We start from the raw sequence: 18,163 nt of genomic DNA, 5'->3' as shown, positions 1-18,163 counted from the left end.
GCTGGCAGAGAGCTGCCAATCACTATTTTTGTGGATAGTGGTTGTGCCACAAATCTCATTGATGAGGAGTTTGCGCGCACTGCTGGTTTTAGTATCGAAAAACTGCCTCATCCTATCCGCGGGGTCACCATCAATTCTGCTCCTCTCCCACAGGGGGAGATTACTGAGTTTGTGGCTGAGGTTAAACTCCACATTGGGGTTCTTCATTTCGAGCAGGTTACATGTAAGGTGCTCAAGAGTCTTCCGGCACAATTGGTACTGGGTTTTCCATGGTTGTCTACACACAACCCGGTTATTGACTGGAAAACTCAGGACATAATTCAGTGGAGTGATTTCTGTCAGGAGAATTGCTTGGCCATGTGTGTTTCTGCTGTGACTCCAAGTGTTCCTGAGTCACTTCTGGATTTTGTGGATGTGTTCTCTGAGAAGGGTTGTTCAGAGTTGCCACCACATCGCTCCTATGACTGTTCTATCAGGTTTAAACCAGAGGCCAAGTTGCCTAAAGCAAGGATGTTTAACATCTCCGGTCCGGAGAGACAAGCGCTAAAGGATTACATTGCTGAAAGTTTGAGCAAAGGGCACATCAGGCCTTCGTCCTCACCAGTGGCAGCAGGGTTCTTCTTCATTAAGAAGAAAGATGGTGGACTACGGCCGTGTCTGGGTTTCAGGGAGTTAAACCAGATTACGGTTCGTGATCCATACCCTATGCCATTGATACCGGATATGTTCAACCAGGTGGCAGGTGCTAAGTGGTTTACCAAGCTTGACCTCAGGGGGGCGTACAAACTCATAAGAGTCCGTCAAGGTGATGAGTGGAAGACGGCTTTTAATACCCCTGAGGGTCATTTTGAAAACTTGGTGATGCCATTTGGGTTGACAAACGCACCTGCAGTGTTTCAACATTCCATAAATGATGTGTTCTCACTAGTGTTGAGCGATACCGTCCGATACTTGAAAGTATCGGTATCGGAAAGTATCGGCCGATACCGGCAAAGTATCGAATCCAATCCGATACCGATACCCGATACCAATACAAGTCAATGGGACTCAAGTATCGGACGGTATTCCTGATGGTTCCCAGGGTCTGAAGGAGAGGAAACTCTCCTTCAGGCACTGGGAACCATATTAATGTGTAAAAGAAAGAATTAAAATAAAAAATATTGCTATACTCACCTCTCCGAGGGAACCGGCAGCGTTGTTTGCTTAAAATTCGCGCTTTTCTTTCCTTACGTGAAGTCCCGGCTTTGTGATTGGTTGCGTCGCAGTCACATGGGCGACGCAACCAATCACAGCAAGCCGTGACGTAATTTCAGGTCCTTAAGGATTTTAAAATTACGTCCCGGCTTTGTGATTGGTTGCGTCGCAGTCACATGGGCGACGCAACCAATCACAAGCCGTGACGTCACGGGAGGCTGGACACGCGCGCATTTTAAAATGCGCGCTTGTCCAGCCTCCCGGCTTGTGATTGGTTGACCGCGACGCAACCAATCACAAGCCGGGGCGTCACGGGAGGCTGGACAAGCGCGCATTTTAAAATGCGCGCGTGTCCAGCCTCCCGGCTTGTGATTGGTTGACCGCGACGCAACCAATCACAAGCCGGGACGTCACGGGAGGCTGGACAAGCGCGCATTTTAAAATGCGCGCGTGTCCAGCCTCCCGTGACGTCACGGCTTGTGATTGGTTGCGTCGCCCATGTGACTGCGACGCAACCAATCACAAAGCCGGGACGTAATTTTAAAATCCTTAAGGACCTGAAATTACGTCACGGCTTGCTGTGATTGGTTGCGTCGCCCATGTGACTGCGACGCAACCAATCACAAGCCGGGACTTCACGTAAAGGAAAGAAAAGCGCGAATTTTAAACAAAGAACGCTGCGCTTCCCTCGGTAAGGTGCAGGCTGCGTCGGAGAGGTGAGTATAGCAATATTTTTTATTTTAATTCTCTCTTTTACACATTTTTACATTAATGTTGTTTCGATACCGATACCCGATACCACAAAAGTATCGGATCTCGGTATCGGAATTCCGATACCCGCAAGTATCGGCCGATACCCGATACTTGCGGTATCGGAATGCTCAACACTAGTTCTCACATGTTTTGGGGAAATTCGTTATTGTGTACCTAGATGACATCCTCATATATTCTTGCGACTGTGATACTCATTTAGATCATGTCAGGCAGGTGTTACAGCTTCTCACAGAGAATAAGCTATATGCAAAACTGGAGAAATGTGTATTTTCGGTACAGGAGTTGCCTTTCTTGGGCTATATTGTGTCTGCTTCTGGTTTTAAAATGGACGCCGCTAAGGTGCAAGCGGTGTTGCATTGGGAACGGCCTGATAACCTAAAAGCACTTCAGCGGTTCCTTGGGTTTTATAACTACTATAGGAAGTTTATCAAGGATTTTTCTATCATTGCTAAACCGCTAACTGACATGACTAAAAAGGGTACCAATTTCTCCGTTTGGCCTGAGGCTGCTGTGTGCGCATTTGAATCTCTTAAAAACAGGTTTGTTTCGGCTCCCATTCTGGTGCAGCCAGATGTATCGAAACCTTTTGTGGTAGAAGTCGATGCGTCTGAGGTTGGTGTGGGGGCGGTGTTGTCACAAGGCTCATCCTTGAGCGGTTTGTGTCCGTGCGCCTATTTTTCCAAGAAACTGTCGCCCACCGAACGTAACTACGATATCGGCAACAGAGAGTTGTTGGCAATCAAGTTGGCCTTTGAGGAATGGCAACACTTCTTGGAGGGGTCGGTTCATCAGGTTACTGTTATTACCGACCATAAGAATTTGCTTTATTTGGAGTCTGCCAAGCGTCTGTCTCCCAGGCAGGCTCGCTGGGCATTGTTTTTCACGCGGTTCAACTTTGTTGTCACTTACAGACCTGGTTCTAAAAACACTAAAGCGGATGCTTTGTCTAGGTGTTTTCCGGGGGGAGAGCCTCGAGAAGATCCAGTACCCATCCTCCAAAAGGGTGTTGTGGTTTCGGCTCTCACTACCGAGGTTGAGGCTGAGATTGCAGAGGCCCAGGAGGAGGTACTATCTGAGCTTCCCGTCAACAAAACGTTTGTACCGCTTCATCTCCGCTTAAAGGTTTTGGCGGAGCATCATGATGCTTTCCTGGCTGGCCATCCAGGGGTTAGGGGTACCTTGGAGTTGATGTCACGTCGGTTTTGGTGGCCCAAGATCCGACAGGACGTAGTCTCATACGTGTCAGCTTGCACCACGTGCGCTAGGACTAAGATGCCCCGCTCCCGTCCTGTTGGCACACTACTTCCTCTCGAGGTACCTAGTAAGCCATGGACAGAAATCTCCATGGATTTTATCACTGACTTGCCCTCCTCAGCTGGGAACATGGTCATCTTGGTGATTGTTGATCGGTTCTCAAAAATGTCACACTTTGTGCCTTTGCCTTCGTTGCCTAACGCTAAGACTCTGGCTCAGGTATTTGTGCAGGAAGTGGTCAGACTTCATGGGGTTCCGTCTGACATCGTTTCTGATATGGGGTCTCAGTTTGTGGCAAAATTTTGGAAAGCATTTTGTTCATGGCTGGGGATCAAGTTGTCTCATTCTTCGGCGTTTCATCCTCAGTCAAATGGTCAGACCGAGCTTATGAACCAAAATTTGGAACAGTACTTACGCTGCTTTGTTTCAGGTAACCAAGAGTGGTCGAAGTTTCTTCCTTTGGCTGAGTTTGCCATCAATAATCACCGCCAGGAGTCGTCTGGGGAGTCTCCGTTTTTTTGTGTTTACGGGCTTCATCCTCAATTTTGTACTTTGAGTCAGGGGGACTCTTCCGGCGTCCCGGAGGAAGACCAGTTGGAAGCACAACTGTCATCAGTCTGGAGGAGAGTTAAATAGCACTTGTTGAGTGTGGGTGCTAGGTACAAATGTGTGGCTGACAGTAGTCGTGTGCCAGGTTCGGACCTGAGTGTGGATGACTGGGTGTGGTTATCCACAAAAAACATAAGACTCAAAATACCATCCGTTAAATTGGGTCCACTTTTTATTGGTCCATTTAGGGTCACCGCCGTCATTAACCTAGTAGCGTACCGGTTGGAGCTTCCTACGGTGTATAAGATACACAACGTGTTCCACAGGTCTCTTTTAAAGAAGGTTGTGGGTTCCATGGACGCGGCGCCTATGCCACCTCCAGTCTTGGTGGATGGTAATTTGGAATTTGAAGTCTCCAAGGTGGTTGACTCTCGTGTAGTGCACCGCACTTTACAGTACTTGGTACACTGGCATGGTTATGGGCCTGAGGAGAGATCCTGGGTACCAGCCTCGGACGTTCATGCGGATCGGCTGGTCAGGTTTTTTCACTGCCGCCATCCGGACAAGCCAGGTCCTATAAGCCGTGAGGGCCCTGGGGTCCCTCATAGAAGGCAGGGTACTGTCATGTCGGACGCTGTTCAGACCAGGTCGTTCGACAGACAGCGGTAATTCTGCTTTTGACCACTATGCACTCATTGGCGTTGGCTAGATTTTATCTAGCTGGTCCGGGGTTAATTTACCTGGTGCTCGGATTGGAAGCTGGGCCATGCCCACTGCCTTTGAATAGTTCTCCTGAACATTGGGCGTCGCCGATTATAGCTTCTGTCTTGTGCATGGTTATCTCGGTCTGGAGTGGTGAGCTAGTAGTTGGAGTATCGTAGCTGGTGGTGTATTTCCCTTTGTCTTATTTGCTCCTTCCTATATTCGTATTTGTTTTGCCCTTTGCATATATAGTGTATTCCTGAGTGACTGCAGCGTGGTGCTTATTTTTCCGTTATCCTTGTCTGTGCTAACTGTGGGTATTGGAGTGTGGACTCTTCACTGGGTGGTGGGTTGTGGTTTCAGCCTAGGGTTGAAACAGGAGATAGGGTGAGGGTGGAGGCCCAGACATGCACACCATCAGTGTAAACTCTGGGAGAGGGTCAGTCAGGGTTTCCCTAGTCTGAGGGAAATCACAGGGGCCAGGGTTATTATCTCTTTCCTGCTTAAGACTCCCGTGACACTCACTTTTTCCTGTTCGTGTTGCTCAGATAGTGTGGTAGGAGTACAGTATTAGCAAGCAAAAATTAGATGTTAAACTCTGCACCACCTCTGCAAGCAGCTGAATTTCAGCGACAATAAATTCAAAGTTGAAATATGACATGCTGTATTGTGTTAGTCACTGAAAAAAAGATTTTTTATTTGGACCAAGGATCAGGCCTCTATAAAACACTAGATCCTACAAACTATTTTAAAGTCAGGTCCCTTACTGTATGACGTTTATAACAGAATAATTTTTTCTTGTGGTAGCAGGGGCTGGCTTGCAAATTTTAGCCTGGGTGACAAGCACAATGCAGTGGCCCACTGTGACGTCGGCCGCGGCACATTTCAAAGCTTGGGTCTCCTGTAGTAGCACTTGGGTATAGCACATGTGCGACAGAGGTACACCTTCTAACAACCCATGCATGTATTTCTATGCAGCCACATGCTCCAGTCCGAGTGTCAGCGACAGCGCTGGGTGTTGATGTCTCCCGCATCACACACGCTAGTGTGAAACCGGCCTTAAAGGAAACCTAGCATGTTCCCAAAAACTTTTAAGCTGCAGATATGTGGTTAATCTGCAGGTTAATGGTGTTCTGACACCATGGGGCACCTGCTCTGAGGGCTCTAATGCTGGGAATGGGAGAAAATTAACTTTATTCCATCTGGCAGTCTCACTCTTTCAGTCACGTGGTTAATGCCAGTGTGGGTTCAGTCATCACTCTGTGTATAGGGAGTGGAGGCTGTGATCGTGTCCCCTGCACTGAATGACAGCTAACTATGCATTAGAACCTGCTGTCACTCAGTGACTAAAAGTGCGAGACTGTCGGATGGAATAAAGTTAATTTCCTCCCAGCATCAGAGCACCCCGTATAAACAGGATGCAGTATACACAGGTACTATATACAGGGTGCAGTATATACAGGGTGCAGTATATAAAGGGTGCAGTAAACACAGGTACTACATACAGGGTGCAGTATATATTTACGGTATATATATATATATATATGTATATATATATATATATATATATATATATATAGTACAGTATACACAGGTACGATATACAGGGTGCAGTATACACAGGTACTATATACAGGGTGCAGTATACACAGGTTCTATATACAGGGTGCAGTATACAGGTCCTTCTCAAAAAATTAGCATATAGTGTTAAATTTCATTATTTACCATAATGTAATGATTACAATTAAACTTTCATATATTATAGATTCATTATCCACCAACTGAAATTTGTCAGGTCTTTTATTGTTTTAATACTGATGATTTTGGCATACAACTCCTGATAACCCAAAAAACCTGTCTCAATAAATTAGCATATCAAGAAAAGGTTCTCTAAACGACCTATTACCCTAATCTTATGAATCAACTAATTAACTCTAAACACATGCAAAAGATACCTGAGGCTTCTAAAAACTCCCTGCCTGGTTCATTATTCAAAACCCCCATCATGGGTAAGACTAGCGACCTGACAGATGTCAAGAAGGCCATCATTGACACCCTCAAGCAAGAGGGTAAGACCCAGAAAGAAATTTCTCAACAAATAGGCTGTTCCCAGAGTGCTGTATCAAGGCACCTCAATGGTAAGTCTGTGGGAAGGAAACAATGTGGCAGAAAACACTGTACAACGAGAAGAGGTGACCGGACCCTGAGGAAGATTGTGGAGAAGGACCGATTCCAGACCTTGGGGAACCTGAGGAAGCAGTGGACTGAGTCTGGTGTGGAAACATCCAGAGCCACCGTGCACAGGCGTGTGCAGGAAATGGGCTACAGGTGCCGCATTCCCCAGGTAAAGCCACTTTTGAACCATAAACAGCGGCAGAAGCGCCTGACCTGGGCTACAGAGAAGCAGCACTGGACTGTTGCTAAGTGGTCCCAAGTACTTTTTTCTGATGAAAGCAAATTTTGCATGTCATTCGGAAATCAAGGTGCCAGAGTCTGGAGGAAGACTGGGGAGAAGGAAATGCCAAAATGCCTGAAGTCCAGTGTCAAGTACCCACAGTCAGTGATGGTGTGGGGTGCCATGTCAGCTGCTGGTGTTGGTCCACTGTGTTTCATCAAGGGCAGGGTCAATGCAGCTAGCTATCAGGAGATTTTGGAGCACTTCATGCTTCCATCGGCTGAAATGCTTTATGGAGATGAAGATTTCATTTTTCAGCACGACCTGGCACCTGCTCACAGTGCCAAAACCACTGGTAAATGGTTTACTGACCATGGTATTACTGTGCTCAATTGGCCTGCCAACTCTCCTGACCTGAACCCCATAGAGAATCTGTGGGATATTGTGAAGAGAAAGTTGAGAGACGCAAGACTTAACACTCTGGATGAGCTTAAGGCCGCTTTGAAGCATCCTGGGCCTCCATAACATCTCAGCAGTGTCACAGGCTGATTGCCTCCATGCCACGCCGCATTGAAGCAGTCATTTCTGCCAAAGGATTCCCGACCAAGTATTGAGTGCAAACTGAACATTATTATTTGATGGTTTTTTTGTTTGTTATTAAAAAACACTTTTATTTGATTGGCCGGGTGAAATATGCTAATTTATTGAGACAGGTTTTTTGGGTTATCAGGAGTTGTATGCCAAAATCATCAGTATTAAAACAATAAAAGACCTGACAAATTTCAGTTGGTGGATAATGAATCTATAATATATGAAAGTTTAATTGTAATCATTACATTATGGTAAATAATGAAATTTAACACTATATGCTAATTTTTTGAGAAGGACCTGTGTTGTGAATTTGGATTCTGGGCTCCCCCGGTGGCCGCTTGTGGAATTGGACTTGTCATCCTCTTTCCTGTTTCACCTGGTTCCATCAGTAGTGGGTGTCGCTATTTAAGCTCATTTCTCTGGTGGTTTCTTGCCGGTCAACAATGTTATCTGATGCCTCTCAGTGCTTGTTCCTGCTTCTAGACAACTTCTAGATAAGTTGGACTTTTGTCCATGTTTTGTTTTGCCTATTTGTTCCAGTTCACAGCTGAAGTTTTGTTACTGTGTCTGGAAAGCTCTCGTTGATCAGGGATTGCTACTCTGGCGTTATGAGTTAATGCCAGAGTTTAAGGTAATCTCTGGATGGTGTTTTGTTAGTGTTTTTCTGCTGACCATGAAAGTATACTATCTGTCTTCTGCTATCTAGTAAGCGGACCTCAAATTTGCTAAGACTATTTTCCTGCTGCGTTTGTTGTTTCATCTGAACTCACCGTCATTATATGTGGGGGGCTACTGTCTTCTTTGGAATATTTCTCTAGAGGTGAGCCAGGTCTTATATTTCCCTCTGCTAGCTATTTAGGTCTTAGGCCAGAGCTGGGCATCTAGCGATAAATAGGAAATGCTACCTGGCTATTTCTAGTTGCGCGGCAGGCTTAGTTCATGGTCAGTATAGTTCCATCTTCCGAGAGCTTGTCCCTCTATAGGCTTGCTATGATCTCTGTCTGCAGAGATCATGACAGTTTGACCGGCCCTTAAAGTGTTCAAGACCCAGGTTGAGAAAGGAGAGTTATAAGAAGTCTGCTGGAATTTTTTTTTTTTTTTTTTTTTTTTCCCTCCAGTCTGCCTTGCTGCAGTCTTTTTTCTCTCTCTCCTCCTAATCTCTGTATGGCTCTGTGTGCACCTGACAATAATGGATCTCCAGAGTGTAACTGTGGGTTTGAATAATCTCATCACGAAAGTACAAAATTTACAAGATTTTGTGGTACATGCTCCGGTATCTGAGCCGAGAATTCCTTTGCCGGAGTTCTTTACAGGGAATAGAGCTAGCTTCCAGAATTTCCGAAATAATTGTAAGCTTTATTTGTCCCTGAAGTCTCGTTCAGCTGGAGACCCTGCTCAGCAGGTTAGGATTGTGATTTCCTTGCTCAGGGGTGACCCTCAAGATTGGGCCTTCTCATTGCCAGCAGGGGATCCTGCGTTACGCGATGTGGATGCGTTTTTTCTGGCCTTGGGCTTGCTTTATGAGGAACCTCATTTGGAACTTCAGGCAGAAAAAACTTTGATGGCACTATCTCAGGGGCAAGACGAAGCTGAAGTTTTCTGCCAAAAATTCCGTAAATGGTCTGTGCTTACTCAGTGGAATGAGTGCGCCTTGGCGGCAACTTTCAGAGAGGGTCTCTCTGATGCCGTTAAGGATGTTATGGTGGGGTTCCCTGTGCCTGCAGGTCTGAATGAGTCCATGACAATGGCTATTCAGATTGATAGGCGTCTGCGGGAGCGCAAACCTGTGCACCATCTGGCGGTGTCTATGGAAAAGACGCCAGAAAGTATGCAGTGTGATAGAATTCTGTCCAGGAGCGAGCGACAGAATTTTAGACGGAAGAATGGATTGTGTTTCTATTGTGGGGATTCTACTCATGTTATATCAGCATGCTCTAGGCGTACAAAGAAGCTTGATAAGTCTGTTTCCATTGGCACCATTCAGTCTAAGTTTATTTTGTCTGTAACCCTGATTTGCTCTTTGTCATCCATTGCCACGGACGCCTATGTTGACTCTGGCGCCGCTCTGAGTCTTATGGATTGGTCCTTTGCCAATCGTTGTGGTTTTGATTTAGAGCCTTTGGAGACTCTTATTCCTCTGAAGGGGATTGACTCCACCCCATTGGCTAATAATAAACCACAATACTGGACACAAGTAACCATGCGTATCAATCCGGATCACCAGGAGATTATTCGTTTCCTGGTGCTGTATAATTTACATGACGATTTGGTACTGGGATTGCCATGGTTGCAGTCTCACAACCCAGTCTTGGACTGGAGAGCAATGTCTGTGTTGAGCTGGGGATGTAAGGGTATTCATGGGGACTTACCTTTGGTTTCTATTTCGTCGTCCATTCCCTCTGAAGTCCCTGAGTTCCTCTCTGATTATCAAGACGTCTTTGACGAACCCAAGCTTGGGTCGTTACCTCCGCACCGTGAGTGCGATTGTGCCATAGATTTGATACCGGGTTGTAAATATCCAAAGGGTCGTTTGTTTAATCTGTCTGTGCCGGAACATGCTGCTATGCGGGAATATATAAAGGAGTCTCTGGAAAAGGGACATATTCGTCCATCTTCTTCTCCCTTGGGAGCTGGGTTATTCTTTGTCTCAAAAAAAGACGGCTCTTTGAGACCATGTATTGATTATCGGCTTCTGAATAAGATCACTGTTAAGTATCAATACCCATTGCCATTGCTTACTGATTTGTTTGCTCGTATAGAGGGTGCTAAGTGGTTCTCTAAAATTGATCTTCGTGGGGCGTATAATTTGGTGCGGATCAGGCAGGGGGATGAGTGGAAGACCGCATTTAATACGCCCGAGGGCCACTTTGAGTATTTGGTCATGCCTTTTGGTCTTTCTAATGCCCCTTCAGTTTTCCAGTCTTTTATGCATGATATTTTCCGCGATTTTCTGGATAAATTTATGATAATATATCTGGATGATATTCTGATTTTTTCTGATGACTGGGACTCTCATGTCCAGCAGGTCAGGAGAGTTTTTCAGGTTCTGCGGTCTAATTCTTTATGTGTGAAGGGGTCTAAGTGCGTTTTTGGGGTCCAGAAAATTTCCTTTTTGGGGTATATTTTTTCTCCCTCTTCCATTGAGATGGATCCCGTCAAGGTGCAAGCTATTTGTGACTGGACTCAGCCCTCCTCTCTTAAGGGTCTTCAGAGATTTTTGGGCTTTGCCAACTTTTACCGCCGATTTATTGCTGGTTTTTCGGATGTCGTTAAACCACTGACTGATTTGACCAGACAAGGCGCTGATGTTGCTAATTGGTCCCCTCATGCTGTAGAGGCCTTTCAGGAGCTTAAGCGCCGTTTTGCCTCTGCCCCTGTGTTGCGTCAGCCTGATGTGAATCTGCCTTTTCAGGTTGAGGTTGACGCTTCGGAGATCGGAGCTGGGGCAGTGTTGTCGCAGAAAGGTTCCGACTGCTCCGTCATTAGGCCTTGTGCCTTCTTTTCTCGCAAATTTTCGCCCGCAGAGCGGAATTATGATGTTGGGAATCGGGAGCTTTTGGCCATGAAGTGGGCGTTTGAGGAGTGGCGCCATTGGCTCGAGGGGGCTAGGCATCAGGTGGTGGTATTGACTGACCACAAAAATTTGATTTATCTTGAGACTGCCAGACGCCTGAATCCTAGACAGGCGCGCTGGTCTTTATTTTTTTCTCGCTTTAATTTTGTGGTGTCATACCTACCGGGTTCTAAGAATGTTAAGGCAGATGCCCTTTCTAGGAGTTTTGACCCGGACTCTCCTGGTAATTCTGAACCCACAGGTATCCTTAGGGAGGGAGTAATTTTGTCGGCCGTTTCTCCTGATCTGCGGCGGTCCTTGCAAGAGTTTCAGGCGGATAGACCGGATCGTTGTCCGCCTGATAGACTGTTTGTTCCGGATGATTGGACCAGCAGAGTCATCTCTGAGGTACATTCTTCTGCATTGGCAGGTCATCCCGGAATTTTTGGTACCAGGGATTTGGTGGCAAGATCCTTCTGGTGGCCTTCCCTGTCACGAGATGTGCGAGTCTTTGTGCAGTCATGTGACGTTTGTGCTCGGGCCAAGTCTTGTAGTTCTCGGGCTAGCGGACTGCTGTTGCCCTTGCCTATTCCTAAGAGGCCTTGGACACACATCTCGATGGATTTTATTTCAGATCTGCCTGTTTCCCAGAAGATGTCTGTCATCTGGGTGGTCTGTGACCGTTTCTCTAAAATGGTCCATTTGGTTCCTCTGCCCAAGTTGCCTTCTTCTTCTGAGTTGGTTCCTCTGTTTTTTCAGAATGTTGTCCGATTGCACGGTATTCCTGAGAATATTGTTTCCGACAGAGGTACCCAATTTGTGTCTAGATTTTGGCGGGCATTCTGTGCTAGGATGGGCATAGATTTGTCTTTTTCATCTGCTTTTCACCCTCAGACTAATGACCAGACCGAGCGGACTAATCAGACCCTGGAGACATATCTGAGGTGTTTTGTCTCTGCTGACCAGGATGATTGGGTTGCTTTTTTGCCATTGGCAGAGTTCGCCCTCAATAATCGGGCCAGCTCTTCCACCTTGGTGTCCCCGTTTTTCTGTAATTCGGGGTTTCACCCTCGATTTTCCTCCGGTCAGGTGGAATCCTCGGATTGTCCTGGAGTGGATGCGGTGGTGGAGAGATTGCATCACATCTGGGGGCAGGTTATGGACAATTTGAAGTTGTCCCAGGAGAAGACTCAGCGTTTTGCCAACCGTCATCGTCGTGTTGGTTCTCGGCTTTGTGTTGGAGATTTGGTGTGGTTGTCTTCTCGTTTTGTCCCTATGAGGGTCTCTTCTCCTAAGTTTAAACCTCGGTTCATCGGCCCTTATAGAATATTGGAGATTCTTAATCCTGTTTCTTTCCGTTTGGACCTCCCTGCGTCCTTTTCCATTCATAACGTTTTTCATCGGTCGTTATTGCGCAGGTATGAGGTACCTGTTGTACCTTCAGTTGAGCCTCCTGCTCCGGTGTTGGTTGAGGGTGAGTTGGAGTACGTTGTGGAGAAAATTTTGGACTCTCGTGTTTCCAGACGGAGACTCCAGTATCTGGTTAACTGGAAGGGTTACGGCCAGGAGGATAATTCTTGGGTCAATGCATCTGATGTTCATGCTTCTGATCTTGTTCGTGCCTTCCATAGGGCTCATCCTGGTCGCCCTGGTGGATCTGGTGAGGGTTCGGTGCCCCCTCCTTGAGGGGGGGGTACTGTTGTGAATTTGGATTCTGGGCTCCCCCGGTGGCCGCTTGTGGAATTGGACTTGTCATCCTCTTTCCTGTTTCACCTGGTTCCATCAGTAGTGGGTGTCGCTATTTAAGCTCATTTCTCTGGTGGTTTCTTGCCGGTCAACAATGTTATCTGATGCCTCTCAGTGCTTGTTCCTGCTTCTAGACAACTTCTAGATAAGTTGGACTTTTGTCCATGTTTTGTTTTGCCTATTTGTTCCAGTTCACAGCTGAAGTTTTGTTACTGTGTCTGGAAAGCTCTCGTTGATCAGGGATTGCTACTCTGGCGTTATGAGTTAATGCCAGAGTTTAAGGTAATCTCTGGATGGTGTTTTGTTAGTGTTTTTCTGCTGACCATGAAAGTATACTATCTGTCTTCTGCTATCTAGTAAGCGGACCTCAAATTTGCTAAGACTATTTTCCTGCTGCGTTTGTTGTTTCATCTGAACTCACCGTCATTATATGTGGGGGGCTACTGTCTTCTTTGGAATATTTCTCTAGAGGTGAGCCAGGTCTTATATTTCCCTCTGCTAGCTATTTAGGTCTTAGGCCAGAGCTGGGCATCTAGCGATAAATAGGAAATGCTACCTGGCTATTTCTAGTTGCGCGGCAGGCTTAGTTCATGGTCAGTATAGTTCCATCTTCCGAGAGCTTGTCCCTCTATAGGCTTGCTATGATCTCTGTCTGCAGAGATCATGACAGACCTGTACACGGGTACTATAAATAGGCTGCAGTATATACAGGGTGCAATATACACTGTATACTATACCCTATATATATTGCACCCTGTATATAGTACTTGTGCATACTGCACATTGTACATACTGCACCATGTATAGAATACCTGAGTATAATACACAGGTACTCTGTATAGGGTGTAGTATAAACACACATATTTGTGTATATCTCATTAAATACTTTAGGAACAAAAATTTAATTGAATTGACCAAAGAAAATATATTAAAATATTAAAATTTATTAATTCATACAAAAATTGATTAAAATAACAGGAACAAAGGGTACTGTATGGTGGAGGCTGTCATATAAAGTCCACATGTTAATTTTTAATGACATAGAACATATAGCTGCTATCAGTAATTGCCAATGATTATTTTTGGGCTTGATCCTAAGTAAAAAGGTACATGTGGAAAAAAGATGCTATAATCCTATAAAGTGCTTAGTGTAGAAAAATTTACTAAAATTTCATTTGCGCATTAATCCCTTAATGTCCAGTGACCGACAGTCGGTCATTGGATCCCTCCATCTGTTTGGTGTGGGTTCCGGCGATGAGCCCACACCTTTTCCGGTACATTACAGCTGATCCGATCAGCTGACATGTGCCCCTAAGGCCGGCGTCACACTAGCGAGTTTTACGGACATATGAGCGCAGAAAATACGTCCGTAAAATACGCATTACACACAGCCCAATGAATCTCTATGGGGCTGTTCCTATCAGCCATATATTATGCATCCGTAATATACGGTATTGTACGGCCGTAGAAAATCGCAGCATGCTGCGTTTGTCAGCGTATTGCGCAAAAAATACGCCAATGAAAGTCTATGGGGGTGAGAAAAATACGGATTACACACGGACCAGCAGTGTGACTTGCGAGAAATACGCAGCGGTGTTCTATAGAAAAGCCGGTAATTCAATTGCCGGCTTTTCCTCTCTCCTTCACAAACCCAACAGGATATGAGACATGGTTTACATACAGTAAACCATCTCATATCCCTTTTTTTTTGCATATTCCACACTACTAATGTTAGTAGTGTGTTTGTGCAAAATTTGGTCGCTCTAGCTATTAAATCAAAGGGTTAAATGGCAGAAAAAATTGGCGTGGGCTCCCACGCAATTTTCTCCGCCAGAGCGGTAAAGCCAGTGACTGAGGGCAGATATTAATAGCCTAGAGAGGGTCCATGGTTATTGGCCCCCCCTGGCTAAAAACATCTGCCCCCTGCCACCCCAGAAAAGGCACATCTGGAAGATGCGCCTATTCTGGCACTTGGCCACTCTCTTCCCACTCCCGTGTAGCGGTGGGATATGGGGTAATGAAGGGTTAATGTCACCTTGCTTTTCCCAGTGTGGGATCGGCCATGCTGTCGGCGATCTTCGCGCCAAAGTCGCGTTTCGTATGATGCTTTCAGCGCCATTTCTCAGCCAATGAAGGTGGACGCAGAGTGTGGGCAGCGTGATGACATTGATCTCGGTCCCCACCATCTTAGAGAAGGGCATGACAGTGATTGGCTTGCTTTCTGTGGCATCACAGGGGCTATAAAGGGGCGTGCACGCCGACCGCCATCTTACTTCTGCCGATCTGAGCATAGGGAGAGGTTGCTGTCAGCTTCATCAGAAGCAGGGATATTGTTAGGGAGGAAAGATTAACCCCCAAACTGCTTGTGCTGTAGTGATTTCCACTGTCCAACACCACCTTTTCTTGACATAGGTATTGTCGAGACCCTGGGTATACCGGGTGAGCGCCTCTTACCCCACGCCCCACCCCTTGACCACCTCTCTTTTTCTTCCGTTACCCCTTCACACTCCCATTCACACAAAGACACGTGACAAGAATTATCTTTGGAATAATTTGGCCACAGCAGCCTTTTATTTAACACATAAAATAAATAACAACAATGTAAATATTACTCTTGCACTAGGAGGAGTCCTTGAAGCTACAAAGGATCTGGCGAATATCCAAAACATAACCGTGAACATAACCATAAACACATAGTTACTCCCAGCCGTTACCACTCTGGCTCGGGAGCACCAATAAACCCAAAGGTTTAACTGTTCACAAAACTTCACGGGGATTCGGCCACCCCGGCCGAAAATCCCCACCACAATTCACCAGATCCAACACCTGTTAAACTCCAAAAACAGGGAACCCATATACCGATGGATCCCCATAACCAATTTACACCAACTCCAAGGACTCCCCCCAGCTGCCACCACGAGGGCCGATGACCACCTCAAAGGCCCGAGACCCCACCAGACCGAAAAGCCATGGCCCTTTCAATCCCTTCTTGCAGGCCTAAAGCCCACAGATCACTACCCACCGCATTTAAATGCACACCGTCCCCCAACCAAAAACTCCCTTCAGCCTTCTCTAATTCAAAATGGCGCACCGCCACGCCCCCGTTCCGTGACACAAACGCTGACACAGCCCTATTCACCTTCACCCTGGCCTTGTTAATTTTAACACAAGATCGCATATTCCGCCAACGAGAACGTGGCACAATTTCCGACCAAACGACAGTAAGGCCAGGATACAACACCCACAACCGCAACAAATCCTGCTTGATGTCCCTAACCAATTCCCTGAAAGGTCGTACTCCAAGGTCATTTCCCCCGGCGTGCAACACCAAAATATCCGGTGCCCTATCCAAGCTCACGCTGTTGTGCACTTCTTTCAAAAACTCCGTTCCAGAGCATACCCCGGAAACCCAACCACCGGACCACAGCCACCGCTCGCTCGAAACCCAGTTGTCTCCCCTCTCTCCGTAAGTCCGCACGCAAGGCTCCCCAGTGAACGAACGAGTGACCAAAGATCCACACCAATACCGGCGGAGACCCTGAAACAACAAAAAACAACACTAAACAAAACATCAAGGCAAACAAATACCCCTAAGTCACGAGGCATAACTATTCTGAGGTCACCCACTGAGGCCTAACATAACTACGATACCGAATGGACCGCCACCGTCCGATTCGTCGAATGTCCTCACTACCCAAACCACCCAAAGCGGCCTCAGTTGCCGCCCCAATCCGAAAAGAGTGAGGAGCAAAGCATGAACTGTCCAGCCCCAAAAATCGCACCGCCTTCCTGAAAATCACCGTAAATTGATATCTGGACAGAAACGTACCATCAGAATGACACAATAAAGCACCTTCCCCCATTGGCCGCAGCCTACAAAAATTAGCTAAACAACTCACTGGACACATAACCGAGCTCGCAACTTTCCCCAATACCACTCGCTGACCCCCGACCTTCCTGATCCGTTTTAGACCTTCGCAACCAAAATTCCACCCTCTCAGGAGACAATAACACATCCTTCGCTAGAACGCCCCCAGACACATGTTTACTGGGAGACACCAGCTCCCCAAGTCTAAGCGCCCCGAAAAATGCCAACGAAAATGCCAACCTGAAAAGACTGCATTCAAACTCCGACGAACACACTGAAGGTAAAATCTCCCCCAATCGCTCCAACAGGGCAAACGAAACCGGGCGCCTAGAGTCCACCTGACCTTGCCGCCTCCGAAAACCTTTTACCGCCTGCCTAACCAAAAAGACCTTGGACAGATCTCGCTGCCCCCTTAATTTAAAACCAAAGGCTAGCGCCGCTAAAGTACGTGACACCTTAGCCGCAGACCAACCTTCAGATGCCCAAACACTTAGCCAAGATAATAGTGCCCCCACCTGATCCTCTGTGCTCCCCTCAAAGTGCCTTGCTGCCAATAAACCCTCCCAAGACGACCACACTGACTGATAGGCATCCCACGTTCTAGGCGCGAGCGACGACCTAATCAAACCTTCTGCGTCTCGAACACCACCTGCCAAAGCTCCGCAGGGCATCTCAAGCCGACGACTTCTGCCTCCGGGACCAATAAACGGAAACGGTCGAACTGCGAACGAGAAAGAGAATCAGCAATCGAATTGTGAGAACCTGGCACATGGGATGCTGTCACATGCGCATTCAACGCTAAGCATAACAAAACCAACTGCCTCAGCACGCGCACCACAGGCGGCGATGACGCTGAAAGCCCGTTGATAGCGCAAACGACCCCCATGTTATCACAATTAAAGCGCACACGCCTGTCACGGAAATCTTTTTGCCATAACTGGACCGCCACAAGGATGGGAAAAATCTCCAACAACGCGATATTCCTAACCAAGCCGGCAGCAATCCAAGCCTCAGGCCATTGTTCCGCACACCACTGCCCGCGAAAATACGCTCCAAAACCAATCCCCCCTGCGGCGTCCGTAAACAACTCCAACGTGTTGCTATCCATCACCTCATCCATGATCAATGAGCGCCCATTATAGTCCTTCAAAAACTTGTTCCAGACTACCAAATCCTCCCTCACCTCTGCAGACAATCTGATGAAATGATGCGGGGCACGAACTCCAGCCGTCGCATTAGCTAACCTTCTGGAAAAAACTCTCCCCATGGGCAAAACCCGACACGCAAAATTAAGTTTCCCCAATAATGACTGCACCTCCCGCAAAGATAACTTCTTTAAACGACAGGCCCTGGCCACGTCGGCCCGAAGACCTTCCACCTTCTCCATCGGCAGTCGAAACTCCCACCGCACCGTGTCGATCACAATGCCCAAAAAAGAAAGACACGTGTCCGGACCCTCAGTCTTTCCCGGTGCCAGCGGGACACCGAACAAATCAGCCACCCACTGAACCGCGCTCAACAACCTCCGGCAACAATC

The sequence above is a fragment of the Ranitomeya variabilis genome, chromosome 1 (genome assembly GCF_051348905.1).
Source record: "Ranitomeya variabilis isolate aRanVar5 chromosome 1, aRanVar5.hap1, whole genome shotgun sequence".
Lineage (NCBI taxonomy): Eukaryota > Metazoa > Chordata > Amphibia > Anura > Dendrobatidae > Ranitomeya > Ranitomeya variabilis.
This window is presented reverse-complemented; position numbering follows the sequence as displayed.